The sequence below is a fragment of the Crocodylus siamensis genome, chromosome 4 (assembly GCF_052110815.1).
Source record: "Crocodylus siamensis isolate JL-2025a chromosome 4, ASM5211081v1, whole genome shotgun sequence".
NCBI classification, from domain to species: domain Eukaryota; kingdom Metazoa; phylum Chordata; order Crocodylia; family Crocodylidae; genus Crocodylus; species Crocodylus siamensis.
This window is the reverse complement of record NC_143398.1, coordinates 61,188,644-61,205,138: the sequence shown is the minus strand read 5'-3', so window position 1 is coordinate 61,205,138 and position 16,495 is coordinate 61,188,644.

Sequence of the window (16,495 nt, the reverse complement as noted above, 5' to 3'; positions counted from 1 at the left end):
CAAGCAACAGGCACTGCAGTAGGTGTTGCATAGTCTGAGGCTCTGTGCCACACTCATGGTTGGTTGAACCAACAGTACAGCACCAATTCTTCATTAGTTCCTTGGTGCGCCCAACTCTGGTGGGTAGACAGCTGAGACATTGCCACCTTTGCCATGGTTTGTCAGCAGCTGGTGGTAATGACTTGGCTGCTGAAATATCCATTTTTTGCTGTCAGGTATTTTCTTTGACCTCTCATTCCACGTCTGTAGTTGTATCTCCTTGGATGTGGCATTGAGAGGTTGGGTGCCGGTGAGGAAGTTCCTGCATGACTCAGATGTTTGTGTGCCTGAGGATGGTCATACAGTGGGTGTCTTACATCTTCATTTTGTCTCAGTCATTCTATCCTGCTGGCCACTGCTCTTCTGCTGCCAGGCAGAGTGATGCCAGCTGGCAGGAGAAACACACTGTTTAGGCTGGTAGGATTCAGACATCCTGTGATGGATTGGCAGCTATCATTCAGGATGGGATCAAGGTGCTCAGCATGTATGAATCTCTCTCATACAGCACATACATACTTAGCAGAGGAGAAGCTAAGACCCAAAGCACTGGTTTGGATCATTGAGGGCCTAGCTCCCCATTTTGAGTTGGTGAGTTTTAGTATAATGTTGTTAAAAGTACTCACCTTTGCCTTTGTTTTCATGATGTGTTCTCTGTATGAGAGGGTTCAATCAAGGATGACTCCAAAGTAAACTGAATTTGGACAGTAAGATAGTAGAATCCTGGGCCATGTAATGTTAAGCTGGTAGTTGGCCTCATGGTTTTTCAGATGGAAGGCATATACTTGTGTTTTTCCTGGGTTGGCACGTAACTGGTTTTCAATGTAGTATGAGGTTAGGCCAATTAGTGCCTTGCTTAGGGATTTTTCAACATGGTCAAAGCCAGTGTTTTGGGCTATTATGCACAGGCCATCTGCATAGATGAAACATTTTGTTTCCAAATCAATTGGTTGGTCATTCGTAAAGATGTTATATAACAGCAGTGCAAGTACACTTCCTTGGGGAGGGCCGTTAAGCTGTCATTTCCATCTGCTTTATTTCCCATCCAGATTGACAAAAAAGGCTGTTTTCAAGCAGGGTTCATATCAGTGCTGTAAGGTGTAGATCTTTTGTTATTTCCAGGTCTTGTAGAGAAGTCATCAGTGGTTAACTGTATTACAGGCAACTGGATCCAGTCATGCTGCATTATCAGGGACATAACTGAGTTTGCTGTTTTATTTTGGGTTGGGTTTGGTTTATTTCTTTTTTTGGTTGGTTATTTTGTTTTTCTGTAATACACTTAATATTTAGGTAAGTGTTTTTGTCACATTTCAGAAAAGACAGTGACTGAAACATGATAAAATCACAAAGCTTCAAGTATTTTTTTAATTCATAAAGTTTAAGGTTTCAAGGAAAAGGAGGCAATACTAAGCTTAGTATCCTGTATACTTTCCTCATCTGTGGGCATGTCTACATGAAATGCTTTACTTCACAGTAGCATAGTTTACTGTGCAATAAACCCACACGTGTACATATGCGCATGCTTATTGTGCCGTAAATGATGCTACTCACGAGTAAATTTGGTACCTACACATGAAAGTAGCAAATTTGATGATGAGTAGTTACTGACCAGTAACTTGTGTAGACACCAACTTGGAGTAGATTTGCTCCCTGTCAGCCCTGCCACAAGGGCCCAGCCTAAGGCTATCCCCAGGGTTCCAGCACTGGGAGCCTTTCCTGCATCTATGGCAGCCCAAGCCTCAGGCCCTTAAAAACTTTAGGCATTTTGAGCCCTGGGGCACATGCAGGGAGCATGAGGCCACTTCAGGCCCCCGTGTGTCCCTGGGCAGGCTGCAGACCAGCTGCACCAGCCTGCCTGTACCTGATGCTTCTTCCTGGCTGTGTGGTTTCCAGGCCTCTGCCATCCAGGCCTGCAGGGTACTGCAGGCTTCTGCCAGGTCTGCCAGAACCCAGGTCCAGCTCCTGGGCACTGAGGCCAGCTCCAGCTGCCCACAGCCCACCCCCAGCAACCTGCCCAGAGCCTTCAGGCAGCTACCCAAGCCCACCAGTATAGAGACAGCTGCACAGAAGCCTGAAAAGATGGCACAGGAGGCCTGATAGCCTCATTGTCACCCACGCTGCACCTCACCACATGGCCTCCCACCCCAGGAGAGCACACATAACACACTGTAACTAATTTGCACAGGAAAGAGGGTGTTTTATTGTTGGGGGGTGGGGTGGATGGTGGAGTGGCTGTATTGTTGGAGAGGAGGGGGACTCTGTTGGGTAAGAAGGAGGGGAGTCTGTCTGATATGAGAGGAATAAAAACTTGTTCTTCTGCGACGTGTCTGCAGTAAGTGTAGTGCTGCGGCAGGTAGGGGAGGGGGGGGAGGGGGGTCCATGGGTAGCTGTCCAGGTGGGCTACAACAGGGAGTGCAGGAGGAGGTGGTCAGCCAGCACCAGTCACACCCAGTGCCCTGGCCACCAAGGCAGATGTGCAGCTTGCCTGGGGCCTCAGTGGGGGTGGGAGAGTACCACTATTGCAGCCACTGCAGGTGGCAGTCCTTCTGTCAGGCATCCTCCACCCAGGCCTCAAAGAAGACCTCCCCCTGGGCCTTACAGATGTTATGCAGCATGTAGGCTGCAACAATGACCCAGGGGAGATTGTCCTTGGAGAAACTTGAGAGAGTCCAGAGAAGAGCTATGCGCATGATCAGAGGTCAGGAAAACAGACCTTACGATGACAGGGTGAGAGCCATGGGGTTCTTTAGCCTGGAAAAGCACAGGCTGAGGGGTGATCTGATGGCCACCTATAAGTTTATCAGGGTGACCACCAGTATCTAGGCGAACGTTTGTTCACCAGAGCGGCCCAAGGGATGACAAGGTTGAACGGTCATAAACTACTACAAAATCATTTCAGGCTGGACATAAGGAAGAATTTCTTTACTGTCCAAGCCCCCAAGGCCTTGAACAGTCTGCCATTGGAGGTGGTTCAAGCACCTACATTGAACACCTTCAAGAGCAAATTGGATGCTTATCTTGCTGGGATCCTATGATCCCAGCTGACTTCCTGCCCTTTGGGCAGGGGGCTGGACTCGATGATCTTCTGAGGTCCCTTCCAGTGCTAATGTCTATGAAATCTATGAAACCAGAGGCAGGTGGTGAGGGTGCCCCAGTGTCCCTTGAAGTAGCTAAAGGCACACTCCGCCAGGGAGCAGATCCAGCCAAGGCAATGGTTAAAATAGCCCTTGTGGGAGTCCATTTGACTGTTGTAGGGCCACATGAGCCAGGGCAAGAGCAATTAGGTGGGGTTCCTGATAAGGAGGGGTGGGACAACCACAGCGTCCAGATGCAGGTCTGGCACCACTGGCACAAAGTAGCCACTCTGCACCAGGCCTACCAGGGTGGAGTTGCAGAACGCACATGCGTCATGGTCACTGCCTGCCCATCAGGCACTCACATTCATGAAGGCACCACGGTAGCTATCGATGGCCTGAAACATGATGGAGTGAAAGCCCCTCTGGCTATAGTATGGGCAATTACCATGGAGCAGACAGGTGACTGGTATGTGGGTTCCATCCAGGGCCCCAATGCATTGGGGGAATCCCAGGGCATTGGACCCCACCACCACCACCTGGGGGTTATACACATGGAGCATGGTGTACCCCAGCATGTCCTCCAGGATGACCTCCCCAGCTTTGGCCTTGGCCACCTCAGAGAGATGGCCCACACAGTGGAAGCTGGAAGGCATAACCAGCTTGAGCAGGGTGAGACCCAGCCAGGCATCTGTGGGGAGTGGTGGCTGCATTGCAGTGTCCTGACACTCTAGGTCCAGGCAGAGCTGCCCCAGAAGGTCCAGGAAGGTAACCTGGGTTATCTGGAATGTCTCCCAGCACTGCTTAGCATCCCAGGTGTGCTGAAAAACATGCAGCGACCAGACCTAGCTGGCCAAGTGGGCCCACAGGTGGTGGAGCTAAAGGCCCAGGAGGGTGACCCCAGCCCTAATCGTGGCTTCAATGAGCCTATCCTCAGCATCCCTGCTGGGGTCCACCCAGCTGGACGGGATCCAGGTGGCAGGTACATGGCAGCAGTGGCTGTCAGATGGCACATTGTGGCCATATCGTATCATAACCCCCAATCACATACCAAGTTTGATGATTTCCTAACCTCTGTTTGATTAATCTCAGAATTGTATCTATGGTCATAAAGAAGGAGAATCACAAGGAATCTTATTAACTTCCCTAATTTAACTAATGAAAAAATCACCAGATGTCTCTATGAGCAAGAACTCATATTCTACAAAATTAGAGAGAGTTTTGGCTCTGTTCATTCCCAACCTTTGCATTATAGTTACATCTCTAAACAGAAACAAAACATCAGAGCAATTAACAGTTCAAATGCATATGTAACTCTGGAATCCAAAAATAATTATAGTAAAAGCTGTGCTATCTGGCATCTTCCAAGTCGACATGCTCCACTTACCAGCATGCCAGCTTGTAAAATAAAGTGAAACCAGAAGTGCCCACCGCGGCACTTCTGGTTTCTCCGAGCCCCCATGGCCCAGGGCTAAGGAGCCTTTGCTGCCAAGTCCCCATGGCCTGGGGTTATAACAGGCTGCACAGAGCCATGTAGGGCCCACCTCCCTGTCCCACGGGGCCTGCAGGGCCCTCGGGATGGGCAGTGATGCAGCAGGAAGGGCGGCAATGCTGTGGGAGGGGTGGAGGGACACCCCAGACATGGCGGGAGAAACGGTGGCCAGTGCTGCTCAGTTTTGTTATCTGGCATCCCCCATTCCTGGAGGATGCTGGATAACAGAGCTTTTACTATACTGTTCTACCCAACTAATGAATGATGACTTGAACCCACATTTCAGATAAAAATGGCTTGGTGTTTGAAATATAGACCCTAATTTTTTGTAGTTTAATTCTATCTATATTAGTAATACCCTATATTCTGAGTAAGACCAGGATTCCAGTCTCTCAAAATTCTATTCTCTTGGTTTCTCTTTTCAAATCACCATACAAAATGGTGTCTTTAATTTCTAGTGCCTGATCTCTAGCCCCCCAGTACTCTAGTCTTCAATTCATATATGGCCTTTCCTGTCAAAGAGAAATTCTCTTAAGTAAAGGAAAGGTATTTACAATTTACAAAGCTGTGTTTCACAACAAGTCTTCCCATCTACATTGTGTTCATGCACAGAGATTTTGCAAGGAGAAGGAGGAAGGCTTTTTCAATCCCTTCCAGTTCTGTTCATTGAAACATTCAAGAGAGAGAGCTGATAGCTTCCTCCAGCTGCCAGATGTCTCCTCCCTGAAACATGCCTATAGAAAAAGGAAGCTTAAGCAAATCAACCATAGCAGGAAAAAAAAAAAGAAAGAAAGAATTATTAGAGAAGCTATTTTTATGGCATTTCCAGCCCTGGAAAACTGGAAGTATTGCCAAAAAGATAACACTAGCAGTCATTTGGATACTGAAGAACTATGACGCTTGAAATCTAGATAAGCATAAGAGAAAGAATGCAGATTTTGAAACATTATTTGAATCAAATTTTCAAAGATTCTTAATTCCATTACCAATCAGAGCCTTTCCCTTTAGCCTTACCATAACAGCATTTCCTGGAATTTTTGCTTTGCTCAAATTCAATCAATTTATACCATTAATACCTGTAACATATATTTTAATTTGATTCTATTGGAAGGCAACTTTTCTGTTGGTTCTCATCAGAGACTGAAGCATTAGGAAAAGTGCAGGAAATACTTAACCAGGCAATAATTTGACAAAAAGCTAATGTGAATTTCCATCATTTTTGTTCATATTGTGTTGACTTGATTTTTTTCATTTATTGAGCCTGACAACTTATCCATAAAGTTTCTCTCATTTCCTCTTGTTCAGACAAGCTATTTCTTTTATCTTCAGGTTAACAAAACTTCTGAAACCTGTATTTCATTTTGTAATATTAAAGCAAAGCAAATAATTTGCAGGGCACATTTTATTTCATGAACTTGTGCATTTTATGCTTGTTTGTTACCTGATATATTTTGTATTTCGGACATATTGTATTTATATTCATCAGTGTGCTTAAGAAGATTCTAAAACTCAACCTGTATTTCACATTATATTAAGTATTAAATTACATGGAATTATTTTTGTTCTCTGGTTGGATGAGAGATCAGTTCTATTAGTATGATACTTAGATTTATTTAATTTTGGCCACTAAGCTGCATTGGCCAAATGTCTGTGGAAGCAAACTTGAAGAACTGGAATTCAGCCAAGGTGTATTCATTTATAATAAAGGTGAATATTCATGGAGAATGTTTTGCATTATTCACCTGGCTTTCTTAATAGCAGTAAGAATTGCTATTAGCTCATGAGTGAATTCCTTCAAGAGATGTTAAATTAGAAGTCAGCACTAAACAAGAAGCAAGACTGCTTTTGTGTATGTGTGTGTGTGTGGACATTTACTTTTTTTACTTCTCAGTCACAATATTATATAATTTTGAGGAGATGGGAAGGTTGGATAATTTTTTAGTATAAGTGTACTTGTTTCTCTAAATGGTTCCAATGAATCATGTTGGAGCTGAACAAGAAACAGATGTCAGTTAATTAGAGATTTGAATTTAATGACATGGTTGCATAGGTATGGCACACAAAACATCTGTGTTCTAACATCTAACATCAAATTAATTTCTTTACAAGGCTTTCTTTTTCTTACACTTTTCTTCATTTACAATACAGTATTTTTCATATGGCACACCATAAACATTGCATTTGAAAATAGTTTAACTTCTTAAATAAAGATTTTTATATAATTTATTCCACAACTTCAGCTTGGTTATTTTGAGGGCCCTTGCTCCAAACTACCATAGTGTGCTTTTGTGCAAGAGAGGAGAATGCAGGCAGTAGAATGAATAAATTGCAGGTACTCTGATTTTGTAGATTTTACAGTTTGGTTACGTTGCTGGCAGATGAAATAACAAGTAATACAGAGACCACGAAATATAGTTTGTGATGTCAGGTTTTTGAAACTGAAGCCTGTTCCAAATTAACTGAAAAACGACCATGTCATCTCATAAAATACCAAGAATGGAATACACAATGAAAGTTTCAGCATTTTTCAGATTGATTTGTGAATTTATGTCATTTCTGCTGTTACAAATCAGGCTATTCTGGGGTTTTGACCATTAAGTGAAGAATTCAAATCAACAGTTCATCATTTCCCCACAAGGACACTAAACATGTACCCTTATGCTTCACGCAGCTTGACAGAAGAAGTGCAATTAATCTGTTACTTCAAATTGCATTGCTGACTCTGTTTATATTATTCACGAAGCTGAAACAGACCAGACAGGGGAATGTAACAAATTAGAGGACTACTTTAGAAAGGACTGAAGTGCTTTATTCTTCTTTGGGAACAGCATGTTAAAAATATTAGAGTAGTACAGTAAAAAAAGGAACAACATTCTGATGAGAAAACGTTAATGGAAATGATGATCAGTGAAGATAACAGGCAGTACTTGGAATAGAGAACAAATGCAAATACCACATAAATGCTGAAATGAACAAAATGAGGTCAGTTGATTAAATCAATACTCTAACCACAAATACATGACTACTATGCATAATTTTCTTTATAAAAGAACCCTAATTGCATGCGAAATTTAAGAAATATAAACTTGTCACCAAACTTAAGAATGAAAGGAACTCACTTTTTATACCAATACAGCCAGGTCTTCCTTATTAACTGCAAATTGTGCTAGATGCTACATGCTTTTACCCAAAATTTCCACAGCTCATGGCATTGAATTGACTAGCCAATATGCAACAATGTCAGTCTAAATTGACATTGCTGTGCAGGCCAGATGGGCAGTACTCAGTCCATCTGTGGGCTGGATCGCTCTAGTGTGCCAAATCCAGTATAACAGAGGTCTGAGAGAGTGTGCAGGGCAGGCAGGGCCTGGGTCAAGTCTTGCCACACAGGGAAGGGGTGCAGCCTGGCCCCAATTCAGCAATATGGAGGGGCACCTAGGACCAGATCTGGCTGTCTGACATTGGTCTGGTCTAGCTGTGATCCAGCCAACTTGCCTGAACTGGCTAAGCACAACTTGAAGACTCAGGTTCCCAAAGCAAACTTGTGTATATACAATACAACATCCTTCTTTGGAAAAATTAAGCAAAATATGAAGAAAATCCAATATTTTTGCAAACTTTTCTGCCAGAAAATGAATTTGGCAAAAGTGAATGCAACTAGGATTTACAAAGCTGAAGTAAATTAGATTGTCAGCCAAATTAGTGAATTCCCTGTTGGCATTAACGAGCGTCTCATGACTCTTCACCTCCAACCGACCAACAATTCATTTGCTACCATCATCAGTGCATACGACCTAATACTAATTGCCAAGGAAGACAGAAAGAACAGTTTTATGCTGACCTTGATGAAATCCTGACTATCATCCTGAAAGCAAACCAAATCAGTCCAAAGACAGTACAGCATCAACTGCTTTCAGACCTCTATAAATCACAGTTTTCCAAATGTGTGTTAGCAAGAAACTCACCAATTTTAAAACTGAAAATTATAACATTTGTGTTGAAGAAGATTGGCTAGCTGTAAAGATGCCTGGACATAATCACTCAGTTTTATCACCCAATGCCATCAGGACTGGTTTGACAAAAACAACGCTGGGATCAAAGCCCTTCTTGATTGGAAATAAATAGCTTTCTGTAACTGGCAAAACCATACAACATCTGGTTAGAAGCAAAGAACTTTTTGATGGCTTAAAGCTGAAACCCAGAGGGCAATACAAGAAATCAAAAGCAAATGGTGGGAAGGAAAGGTGAAAGAAATCCAACAATTTGTTGACAATCATGACATGCTGAGCTTGTTCAATACAATCAAGGCTATGTAAAGACCAAGCTCTTGCAGACTGAATCCACTTAGTTCTGAACATTCCTCAAAGACACCTCAAGAGACAATTGGATGTTTATCTTGCTGGGATCCTATAATCCCTGCTGACTTCCTGCCCCTGGGGCATGACTTGATCTTCTGAGGTCCCTTCCAGCCCTAATGTCTGTGAAATCTATGAGTCCATCAAAAACCACTAAAAGAAACAATACCAAAAAGCCATTGAATCAGGAATCAACTGTAACTGAAAAACCATCTAATCCATCCCATAGCATCAAGTAAGGGAAGCACTTGCCAGTCCACCAACCTCAGAGGAAGTCTACCAGGTGATAAAACAGATCATAGAATCATAGAATCAGGGCTGGAAGGGACCTTGTAGATCTTCAAGTCTGACCCCCTGCCTAGGCAGGAGAAAAACTGGGCTCAAATGAGTCCAGCCAGGTAGGCATCAAGCCTCTTCTTAAAGACCCCCAGGGTAGGAGCCAGCACCACTTTGCTTGGAAGTTGGTTCCGGATCCTAGTCACCCTAACTGTGAAGTAGTTCTTATGGATGTCTAATCTAAACCTACTCTCCAACAACTTATGGCCGTCATTCCTTGTTATGTCGGGGGGCGCTAGGGGAAACAAGGTCTCTCCCAAACCCTTCTGGTCCACCCTAGTGAGTTTATAGATGGTCACCATGTCCCCGCTCAGCCTTCTCTTGTGAAGGCTGAAGAAGTTCAGACATCAATGCCACAGATGAAGAACAACAAAGCATCTGGCCCTAATGGCATACAGGCTGAGGTCTTCAAATTGGTAGGGAAACTATGAGCAACAAGCTACACACACAGTTTCTCAAAATCTGAAACAATGAAGAAATTCCTGCTGACCTAAGGAATGACAAAACTGTCACCATTTTTAAAAAGGGAGATAAGTCTGACTGTGGAAACTATTGAGCTATTACCCTCTTTTCCATTGCTGAGAAGAGCCTTGGTTTAATTCTGCTGAACCAGCTACTCCCTCTTGTCAAAAAATCTTTCCTGTATATCAATGTGGTTTCAGACCATCAAGAAGCACCATGGACATGATTTTTGCAGCCTGGCAAAAATGCCAAGAACAACATCAGGAACTGATTATGGCCTTTATTAATTTGACCAAAGCCTTTGACTCTATTAACTGTGAGGCTCTATAAAAGATCTTACTGAAGTTTCGCTGCCCATGGAAATTCATCACCATCCTAAGACTCCTTCATGACCAGATGATTGCCTCCATCCTATGCAGTGGCTCTGCTATGGAGCCCTTTGCCATTTGAAGTGACTTCAAGCAGTGCTACATGATTACACCAACTCTGTTTTCTATCTTCCTTGTGGACATCAAAATTCGTATCTGTGACCATCTGCCATATGGCATCAACACTGAGTACAGGATAGACAAGAGCTCTTATAAACTTTCCTACCTCCATACCAAAACCAAAGTTACTTCAGCCTTGATTATGGGAGTTCAGTACACCAATGATTGTGCTGTCATTGCACATACAGAGAAGGACCTAAAAATGGCCCTTATCTGCTTCTTTCAAGCATACCATGCCTGGGACTGAACCTTAACATTGAAAAAAAAAAGGTACTTCACCTGCCTGCTCTGGGCCAATCAACTCCCTCCTGGCAAAGATCTTCATTGACAGACAGGGGTTAGAGAATGTTGAATACTTTGCATACCTCAGGAGACATTTTTCAAAGGCCAGCATCAAGGAGGGGAACCAGTATAGGATGCAATGTGCCAGCTCTGCTTTCAGAAAACCAAATTATCGTGTGTTCAATGATCATGGCGTTAAGTCTTGAACAAAGCTCTGACTATATAAGGTTGTGGTAATCTCAACTTTTCTTTATGGCTGCAAATCTTGGGTGACCTACAGGGACCATATGAAAACCCTGGAACTCCATCACCATTGCTACCTCTAGAAGCTCCTTGTCATAAAGTGGGAGGGTTATCACACAAATGCCAGTGTCTTCACTGATATTTACACCACTGGTATGGACACATTGATTATTCAACATCAATTGTGATACACAGGGCATTGTGTACACATGTCTGATGTATGTTTACTGAAACAACTGCTATACTTTCAACTCAGCCAAGGACAAAAAACTTGCAAGGGACAAAAGAAATGCTTCAGACACCCTCAAGGCAAACATTAAGAAGTGTGGAACTGACACCACAAATTGGGAAAAACTAGCCCTGGACAGGGCTAAATGGTGATGTCTTGTGAGAGAAGGTACAACTTACTGTGAGGAAAATAATCTTGTCTCAGAAGCAAAAAAATAACAGACATGGAAGGAAAGGAAACAAGACTGAGAAATCCGTGGTCTGATCCTCCCATTAGCCACCACCTGTGGCATTTGCTAGAGCATATGTGGAACTTGGATTGGCCTCCTCAGCAATATAGATGGACTTCTTAGCCTATATAACTAAAATTATAACACATTTATAGTTTTCCATGTATCAAATCTAATTATTGAAGGGTCATCTTAAATTTGAAGTCATCTTGGATATATCTAAATATGGTATGGGCATAGTTTTTGTGTTTCTACTTTGTTTCATTTTTGTAGTATTCGCTCAGCCCATGTTCAGAGAGATGGCTAAGTAATTCATCTAAAATTATTAGGCAGAAGGTACTTTATCCTAACTTTCAGTCCTCTGTCATGAGCCTCATTATTTTGATGGCGCCAAAGATGGTTTTATCAAGGAAGGAGAGCAATGGCAAAGTGGGAGGAATCTTTGCAGGAAGTGTATCTATAGGTTCGAAGACAGGATTAATCTTTTGTTTAATTCCATTTCCCCAGTTTTCCTCTATTTTATATCTGACTAAGTCCTCTTATCCTTTTAGGGTACTATTAACATACTGCTTCCATAGAGCTCTTCTGTATTCATTCCATATGATATATTTCTTAGCTTTTTATTTAAGCAGTTTAGCCTAAACTTTATCTCTTTAAGGTAGCTTTTCCAATCTGCTTTTCAGGTTCCTCATTTCCCATAATAGTCCAAATGAATTTTAAACAGCCTCTTTCATAGGGTTTGATCTTTCAATATTTGACATTGGATGCCTTTAAAATAAGGCTTTTAATCTTCATGTCATTTACACTAAACTATAGGTGATAATTAGATAATATGTGAAGGGGATGCACATTCAATATAGTGAAATGGAGTCATAATTTACTCAAATGGACCAGACATACTTCCCTCTCACCAACACCTTTTGATAACAAAAGTGAATACCTGAAAATAGTGAAATAACTGACTCTATGCTATCTAGAATTCTTTCTTTTCCAGCAAAATATAAGCTATTGCTATCAAATTTATGAGTGGCCAGTGCCTTTAGGCTCCCCAGCTATGTGGGGTACATGCTGCATTGTGTGCTCCCCTCCCCTCTGTGGCACTGGTGTTCCACCCACCAACTGCACTGCAATGGCACACCTCCACCAACTGGACCTCCCTGATGTGTCACACTGTGTTGGACCCCCCCCATGTAGGACCCCCTGGCTTTGTCACATGATGGGCACCTTCCCCCACAACATGCTGCACCAGCATTCCTGGGCCTCTCCAAGTGTCCTGGCCATCAACTGCTTCTGCTCCTCAGGCCACACTGCCCAAGGCACGGACAGGCAGCAGAAGCTGGGGAAGGAAGGGGAAACACAGAGACCTTGACAGCACTGGAGAAAGCAGTGCCCAGATTGGAAATAGAGGCTGCAGGTTAACATTAGTTGGACAGACCTGATTTTTCAATACTGTCTTTAGTTTGAGTTTGTGATGATCCATGCCACAGATGAGGCCAAGTCATCCTTCAGGCAGCCAGCCATTGGTTGCTGTGTATATAAGAAGCAGACTCCATCACCAAAACAGCTGGCATTGGGAATGTGTCTGTGACAAAACTCCTAGTCACTTGCCCTGATCCTTGCTTCTCAACTTGATTCTAGTCTCTGGCCCCGACTTCTTGATCCTGGAATGATCTGTGCCTTCAGACTCCCAACTCCCTAACCTTGTCTTATTCCTGACCACCACTCCAATTCTCTGATCTTGACCTTTTCTGTGCATTATTTTGGTATCTGGTACTGGCTGTGTGACTAGGTTTGCCAACTATATGTAAATATATGGACAGATCATTAAAAAAACCCTCAAAGATAAAAATGACTGTCTGTAAAGTCCATAAAAACTAAGAAGTCTGTAAAAAAAAAAACCAACTAGGCAACTAGAGGTCGATTGAAAATCCCTCATCAGAGGCAATTACTGAAGGACAGACAGAGCAGAGCACTGCCACCTGGTATTTGAGCAGGAGCACAGCAACCTGCACAGAGCATTTTCTCAGGGCTTGGTAGCTCATAGCCCCTTCCCCTTCTGCCATGTGCTACTGCTATGTTCTGTCTGCTTGTACCACTGCTGGATCACAGCTATGCAGATAGTAGTCTTTCTTTGGGGGTCTGTGCTGGGACAGGGTGGAGGTAGGAGGATGGGAGTAAGGTTGCAGAATGAATTGAGGGGGTGGTATGGTACTGGGTGTTGTCAGAGACATCAGGGTATAGATGAGTAGGGGGTCCCTAGGGTGGGGACAGCACAGTATAAAACCACTGCTGTGGTCAAGCACAGTTGCTAACCCAAGAAAATAAATTACTGATAATCTGCATTTTTTTTTTACTATCACACCTTTTTTTTTTTTTTTTAACTAAGGTTGGTATTAAACCTTAAATTTGAACTTTGCTTTTTCCAGTGCCTAGCAGAAGAGTTATAGCTACATTATTTAAAGCATGTCAGTAAAAATATATGATCAGTATACATTTTTGGTCCTCAGTAAAAAAGTTTGCATACTGTCAGTAAAAAAAAATCTTGGGTTGGCAAACCTGCTCTAGACCCTGTCTTGATGCTTGGTTTTAGACTTAGGTCCCTGATCCTGGGCCTTATGTCCTGGTCATTACAATGTGTGCACATAATCACAATTCATTGTTGTTTCTGCTGCAATCAACACATCTTTTGTGCATGAATAAAGTACTCCCTCCAGAACAGCTGAGCTAAAAGCTCAACTAGCAGCACGTGGAACCAATACAAGAAGTGAATTAATACATGTAAAAAGAAAGTCAGTGAGGTCTTCCACCACCAAAGTATCTGAACACCTTAAAATAAAAGAAAAGGAATGCAAAATGAGTTTCCCCTCTTCTCCTTCCTGCATTCTGTAGGGAGCTTGTTGTCAAGTAAGTGACTGGCAGAATTAGTGTGGGAAGTTCTAATTTAAGAAGGGGCTTTCCAATTTTACTCTAGAGTTGTGCATTGTAGTTATTCTAATATCAGAGGGCAGTGAGGGAATTGGGAATATGACTGCCTGAGACTTCAGCTGAAGATTCAGAGGAGAGAGAGCATATTAAAGGGTCCTTGGATGCAAAGAAAAAGAAGACACCCAGGCAGAGACTCTTCTTCACTATGAGAAGTAATTGAGGAATGCTGAGAAAAAGGGCAAGGAAAAGAAGATGATAAGATGCTCTGTGACAGCCAGCAGGTAGCTGTAGTGCAGTAGCATTGCTCACAGCTCTCTGGCTGCTGTTTCACTATATCTATCACCCATCTATAGCCTGCAGCCTGAAGCCTTTCAGCTCCATCCCCTGCCTTCTGTGTCTGCAGAAGATAAGAAGTGGGCAATGCTCAGGGTAAGCTAGGAAACCTGCATTCCATTGGGTGAAAAGGTCAACTCAGAGGGAAATGGAGGCCATCTTTTCCTCATGGATTCATTTTTTTTTCTTAAATATCTGGTGTGGGAATTCTTTATCTGTGTTTTGATGAATATTTTGTGCTTTATTTTGCTTTCCTTCCCCCTCCTTCCACCCCTCTATCTCGTCCTCCTCCTCCACCAATCTAAGTGACAATCTAAAATTCTGCTCACCCAAATGGATATAGATGGTAGCCAGCACCCTGAAAGAATTGCCCCCATCAGAGTTATTGGCAACTATCCATTTAGTAACTCCTCAGTACTATGCTAGACAATAATTACTTAGGTTTGAGCTAACAAGGAAGACAATGCAAGCAAGTGACATTTCTGTGCACAGGACAGTGAATCCTATGCAGAAAATATATCTAGTTAGCTATTTAGGCTGCATTATGGGGTCCAAGGGATTTAAGGCAAGGCTTTCCAACTTTCAAGCAAGCAAAAACTGCATGTTGTGCCAGGTGAACAGCCCTGACTTTAGATTTTGGAGACAGCAATCACACTTTAACTAAGATGTTGAACTGGTGCAAAAACTGTGCACAAATTAAGCCTAGGGGTTCAGGAGAAATTTCAGCAACAATAGGCTGAGTCAACTATTTAACTGTTACTAGTAAAAACTACCTAACTGGTTGATTCTATCCCTAAGCACCAGTGTGTTAGCAGTGTGTGTGGAAGCAGCAATATTCTACCAGGAATACTTTCAAATATATCATAGAGTATCCCACATAGTTTGTCTAGTCTTAGGTCACCCAGCTGCAGTGAAATTAATCTTTTCATCATAAAAATAACTGACAACAAAAATAACTTGTGAAAGAATACTTTTTGTGTTTTTGTAGTATTAAGACTTTGTTATAGACCTTATTAAGAGGTGCCTTGAAGAATATTGTCTGTATTTATTTAAATAAGGATGGAATAATTCAGCTTCAGATTTCTTGGTTTAATCATTAATGAACTGAAAAAATATCTCTGATGCTGTATCTCTGTAGTTTAAATTCCACAGTACCCATGACAGATCACACAAATATAGCTGTTGCTTTATGTTAAAACAAAGACAAGGAAAGGGTGAGACTTTCAGAAAGTATGACAATTCAAAAAAAATATATGGAGTGTAAATTGGGACATTTTAATTAGTTGATGAGCAACTATCAATTTAGCTTTGCTATGAACCTTGCTTTTAGATTTTCATTTGCTGCTTATCCAGAACCAAATGAACTGAGCTTCCCTAGTCCCACTGTAGCATCTTCTCAGACATGCTCTAATCTATAATCATGTGTTCACCTTTTTGTGACTTCTAGAAAAATTTCGACATCACTTTCTTGTATCTGGATAAATAGCTTCAATATTTTCCAGTTTCTCTCAAGGATCACAACACCATTAACCCCTTTTCTACTCACCCATGAATTCCTACTTGCACCATACCAACTCTCCACAGGTCCATCTCCTTCTGACCACCATTATTAATCTCAGTCAGCTGACCTTAAGTTTCAATAGAGAATGAGTTACAGACTTCTAGTGAGGCCCTGTGCCAATAGTTTATTACTTAACTGATAAATCTACTAAGAGTCTACAAGTATCAGTTTTTACTTATCTAATGCAAATCTGTGAAGCCGGACAATAGCCTCCTTGTTAACCAAGTTAAAAAGAGCTATTAATCCACCACTTCGTTTGTAGATGGGACACTCCTCAGTAATGCGCAGCGTTTTTTGTCTCTCCACTAGCGCACAATGGGTTTTCATTGAGGCCCCAGCAGTGAAGTTTGGCTATGCAGGGGCCTTGGCCTGTTCTGAAGCTGTTTAGTAGGGATCATTCTCACCATGATAGGTCGAAGTCAGCAGGTTGATGAGTGGGGTTTGCCACAA